Below are 6,000 nucleotides of genomic sequence, written 5' to 3' on the forward strand. Positions count from 1 at the left end.
ACTTTTGTTGAATTGCTGATGGTGTCCCAGAGATCTCTAAGATTCTTTTCATATTTCTTCATTCTTTTTTCTTTCTATTCCTCAGACTGGATAAGCTCAACTGAACTATTTTCAAGTTTGAAAATTTTTTCATCTGCCTGCTCAAATCTGTTCTACAGCCCTTCTAGTGAATTTTTCATTTCCGTCATAGTACATTTCAACCACAGAATTTTCATTCGGGTCTTTTTGTCAAATATAATGTCTACCTCTTTATTGATATTTTTATTTTATGAGATATTGTTCTCATACTTTCCATTAGTTTTTTAGACATGGTTTCAGTTCATTTTTTTAAAACATTTATAATAGCTGATTTAAATCTTTGTCCTTTCAGTCCAACAGCTGGGCTTTCTCAGGGAGTTTCTATTGATTGCTTTTTCCCCCTATGTATTGACCATATGTTCGTATTTATTTTCATTTCTCAAAATTTTTTACTGAAACTGGACATTTTAAATAATATAATATGGTAATCTGGAATTCAGATTGGCAATCTGGAATGTAATCTGTAAATCAGATTCTCTCCCCTCCCCAAGGTTTGTCATTGCTGTTCCTGTTTGTTATTGCTTGTTTAGTGACTTTTCTTAACAAATTCTGTAAAGTCTGTATTCTTTGCTGTATATTGAAATCTCTGATTTCTTAGCTTAGTGGTCAGCTAATAATAGGGCAGAAGTTTCTAGGAACCAATAAGTCTTCCAGTCTTTGCAGAGGAGCTCAGTGTATATGTTGGGACATGCCTTCAACACTCAGCTAGGCAGTTGAAAATTCTTCCTTTGCCTTTACTTCCTGCTTGCACAGAGACTCAAGGTCTCAAGTAAAAATGAGCTCTTAAGGTCTTTGCTGATTATGTGTACAGCCCTGAGCATGAGCACAGCTCCATATATGCATGTGGCCTTCTAGGTTCCCAGGAATGTGCAGATATTTTTACAGTCCCTGTGGTTTCATTGTCAAATTTTCCTTTTACGTTTGTCAGTTAGTCTATTATTTGCCCCAACCATTATCCAATAAGTGAGGCAGCTGTGAAGTTAAACAATTACCTCTAATTGTTTTTGACAACTGTCTTGGGGAAAAGGTTTTTTGCATTGGATGAACCCCGAGTCAGTCAAATAAAGACAACCTTGCAAGTGGGATCTCCCAGGAACCACCAGATAGGTCAAATAATGACAGTTCTTTATGAATGAGCTTTGAAGGAGCTCCAACTCCATTCTGCCCCTCTGATAACTGCCAGGCTGCTGGTTTTCACTGTAATTGTGGGCTATTGGTTTCCAAGACAACTATGGAGCTGGAAAGAAGTACATGGGAATATGGCAAATTAAATTATTATACAAATTATCATACAAATCTCAGTTCTTACTGAGATTCAGCTTTTTTTTTAATAAATACTTTTTGGATTACTGTAACCCTTTGTTTATTTTCCAGAGTTCTGAAAAAGTTGATTCTGATTATTTTTGCTAGTTTTTCATTGTTTTTGTGGAGGAGAGAATTTTGAGGTTCTTAGCCCACTATTTTTGCTAACATCACTCAGTAGTAGTAATTTCTAGGTGAAGGTGTTTTATTTTGTAGTTTTGGTTTGTCAACATTTTCTTATTTTTCACAATACACATGTGATGTGTCTGCAATAATAGGTGGTCATTTACATAAAGAAAAGGAAATAAAATCTAAAACTAAAGTCCATGAAATTTTAGTTGCCATCTCAGTGTATTTGGCTATTTAGGGACCATAAATTAGGTACTTTATATTCTTTTAATTTTCTCTTATTAGTTATCATTGTCAATTTACCTCTAATGACTAGAAATAAAACCTTTAAAATGCAAAGTCTACTTGCATTTTTGTGGGGGCAGCAAAGAGAATGGTGTGGTGACTGTGACTCTCCAGTTAATTTTGAGAGAGAACTCCTTGGGGCAGAGGAGTCATCATTAGAGTGACTGTATGTCCTGGTTTTCCTGGGATAGTCCCAGTTTAAACCTGTTATCAAACTGTAATAATTAATAACATGCACTTTACATTCTCAGGTGTCCCAGTTTGGATGATAAACTTTATGACCACTCTAGTTATTGACAGCAGCAGGAGGTGAGGAAGCTAGTGGATGACTCAGGAACTGCTGCAAGAAGAGAACACATGGGGTGCCAGTCTAGTACCAAGAATGGACCTGGGGATGAACAGTTGAAAGTCCTGAGCATGACTCTCCAACAAATTCACAGAGGTTTCCACCACAGTTTCTCAAGTATTTCTTGGATCGCCATCTTGGGTGAGTTCTTGATTCAAACTGATTCCTCCTGAGTTACTACAAAGCAATCATTAGATGCTCCTCCCAACTGCTTTGACTAACAGGGTAATTTGGGCCCATCTCCAGACTCTTGCAGGCATTTCCCATTTACTACTGGTTAGAATAGCCACATGGGCTCTTGAGTTGGCATTTGTGGTGCTGAGTTATCTGGTGAAGGAAATCCTGCTATAATGGTCTTCTTGGTGTTGGGGCTTTGCTGAAGCTTCTTTGAAAGTGCAGGGAAAGAGATTCACATTGGCTATAGGAACTTAGGTAAGTAATCAGGTTTGGAAGAACAGAAGCTGAGTCCTGTTGCCTAGAGATTAGTGAGAGCAGGTTCCTGGGATTTAGGGTGGCTGTTAAATGCAAAATCTGGCTGTGGTGATTTTGGATGCCTCTGGTTTGAGGCAGCATGTTTCAGTAGCTTCTTACATTTTTGGAGGAGAGGAGCATGAGACAGGAATTCTCCTTGTCTGGGGCAAATATCTGGCTTTATTATGAATAAAACTGCTATCAATATTCATGTATAAGTCTTCTCTTCGGTAAACAGGTGTAGAATTGCTGGTTCATGTGGTAAGTGTATGTTTAACTTCATAAGGAATTGCCAAACTGTTTTCCAAAATGGTTATACCATTCTACCTTGTCACCCACAATATATGAGTTCCAGTTTCTCCACAACTTCTCCAACACTTAGAATAGTCACTTTAAAAATTTTTAATCATTCTACTGAGTGTGTAGTTGTAAATTATTGTAGTTTTAGTTTGCATTTCCCTGATGGCTAACTTTTTGTATATCTTTTCATGTGCTTATTGACTAATTATCGAATTTTGTAAAGATCCCTTCAAATCCTTTGCCCATTTTTAAATTGGATAGTTTGTCTTCTTACTAATAAGTTGTAAGATATCTATAGACATATTCTGGATTCAAGTCCTTTGTCTGATATATGTGTTGTGAATACTTGCCTTTTGGGGTATCAATTATTATTATAAAGAGTATTTTTCAAGGTTTTTCCTCATTTCATCTTGGTTGTCAAATTTATTGCCATAAAATTATTCAAAATATTATTATCCTTTTAACGTCTTTAGATCTGTGGTGATAACACCTTTTCATTCCTGGTATTGGTGATTTGTGTTCTTTATTCCTGGATCAGTTTAGCTAAGGGCTTCTCAGTTTTATTTATCCTTTCCAAGAAGCACTTTTTACTTTGTTAATTTTTCCATTATCTATCTCTTTTCTCATTTGTTAATTTCTGCTCTTATCTTTATTATTTCTTTTCTTTTATGGTCACGGGCTTGCTTTGCGCTTCTCGTTCCAGTTTCTTAAAGTGGAAGCTTAGGTCATTGATTTCAAATCTTTCTTTTTCTGATAAGGTAAAAGTTTTCCTATAAGCACTGCCTGAGTAATATGTTGTATTTTCATTATCATTCAGTTCAAAATATTTACTCATTTTCCCTGTGATTGCATCTTCAATCCAAGAATCATTTACGTTTGTTGTTTAATTTCCTTCTCTTTGGGGTCATGATAACCGTATGAAAGAAACAAACTCCAATTGACGTTTGATTTAATGTTAGACATCTTTAAGCCTTATTGCTTGCCTGTGTTTGTTGCCTCCTGTAGCATCCTGATAAAGCTCACCCACGCCCAAGGCCCACGAGCACAGGTGACCTCTTGCTGCCTCTTTGCCTCTTTTCATGCCAGGTGGAACCTCTTTCAAACTTTACACTGACAGGTATTTCCCTTTATGAAATATTGCACACTCACTATCCATTCTTTCTCTCTGTTCTGGATTTTCACTCAGAGAGAGCAATCCTCGCCACCACTCACCTTGGGACTTCTACACTGTGTGAGTAGTTAATATTTCTTTGACCATACCAAAGGATCACAGTCATACTGACATCCAAACATCAAGTTGGAGAGTCTCCATGTTGTGGTGGAGTTGCTATAATAGGGGTTTTATTGAGTTCTAATTTAACGCCTTTGCAGTCAGAGAATACACTCTATAATTTCCATCCTCTTACATTTGGTGAAACTTATTCTATGGCCCAACGTATAGTTTATTGTGGTGACTATACCACATGAACTTGAAAAGAATAGCTTTTCTAAAATCATTGGAAGTAGTGCTCTACAAATGTCAATTAGGTCAACTTGGTTAATAGTGTTGTTCAAGTCTTCTGTATCTTAACTAATTTTCTGTCCTTTTGCTCTATTAATCACTGAGAAAGGAAGGCTGAAATTCATAACCACAATTGTGAATTTGTATAATTTTTTTAGTTCCATTAGTTTTTCTCTCATATATCTTAAAGCTCTGTTGTTAGATGCAAACGTATTTAGTCTTAATATGTCCAGGTGACTTGATCATTTTATCATTATGAAATGTCCTTATGACAGGAAGAAGTCTAAGATGACCCACAAAATTTCCTTCCCCTCTGGTATATATAACCTGAATAATCTCCAGGGCTGTTGATGTGATGGGTTTTACTCCGTGGGTTAGGTTTTATTGGCACTATTGACCTGAGACTGGGAGATTATCTGGGTAAGACTGACCTAATAACACAAAAAACAAAGTTTTCTCCTGCTGGTCACAGAAGAGGAGTCTGAAATTTGCAGCATGAGAAGGATTCAGTGCCCTTTGCTGGCTTGAAGATGGAGGGTACCACATATCAAGGAATGACAGTATCCTCTAGGAGCTGAGTGAGACCCTGGTTGACAGCAAAGAAATGGGGAACTTAGTTATACAACCACAAGGAACTCAATTCTTCCAACTACAAGAGTGAACTTGAAAGCAGATTTTTTTCCCCCAGAGCTTCCAGATGAAAACTCAACCTGGCCAATTTAAGCCTTGTGATATCTTGACTAGAGAAGCCAGCCATGCCATGCTTGGCTTCTAATGTACAAAATGTGAACTAATACGTGAGTATTGTTTTAAGCTGCCAGGCTTGTGGTAATTTGTTATGCAGCAACAGGAAACCGGTATGGTCCTTCTTTATCTCTTAGCAATATTCCTTATTCTAAAGTCTACTTTCTCTGATATTTATATAGATGCTCCAGATTTCTTAAGTTTAGTGTTTGCATGTTATATTTCTCCATCTTTTTATTTTAGTCTAACTATTTCTTTGTATATCAAGTCATTTCTTGTAGTCATCAGATAGTTAGGCCTTGCTCTGTTATTCACTCTGACAAGCTCTGCCTTATAATTGAGTATTTACATTTAATTTAATTACATATATTGTCTGGCTTATGTCTACCATCTTGCTACTACTTTTCTATTTCTTTCATCTGATTTTTGTTCTCTTTTTCTGCCTTCTTTTGCCCTAATTGCATATTTTTTAGTGTTTCATTTTATTTCCTCTAATGCATTACTGGTTATGCCTCTTTGTTTTCTGTGATTGTCCTATGTCTTATAACATCCGTCTTTAACTTGTTACACTGCACCTTCAAATAGTATTATATTTAATATTAAGTGTGAAACTATATACTTCTACATACCCCTACTGTCATTTGCACTCTTGTTGTCATATATTTCACTTCTACATATATAAATCCCACAATACATTGGTAACAGTTTAGTTTAAACAGTCAAATATGCTTTAAAGAAATTACAAAAGTGAGAAAATTAGTTTTTTTTAACCCACATAGTTGCCATTTCTGATTCCTCTGTGTGTGTGTGTAGATCTGAGGTTTCCTCCTTCAAGAAGAAATCA

The sequence above is a fragment of the Delphinus delphis genome, chromosome 9 (genome assembly GCF_949987515.2).
Source record: "Delphinus delphis chromosome 9, mDelDel1.2, whole genome shotgun sequence".
In the NCBI taxonomy this organism is placed as follows: Eukaryota; Metazoa; Chordata; class Mammalia; order Artiodactyla; family Delphinidae; genus Delphinus; species Delphinus delphis.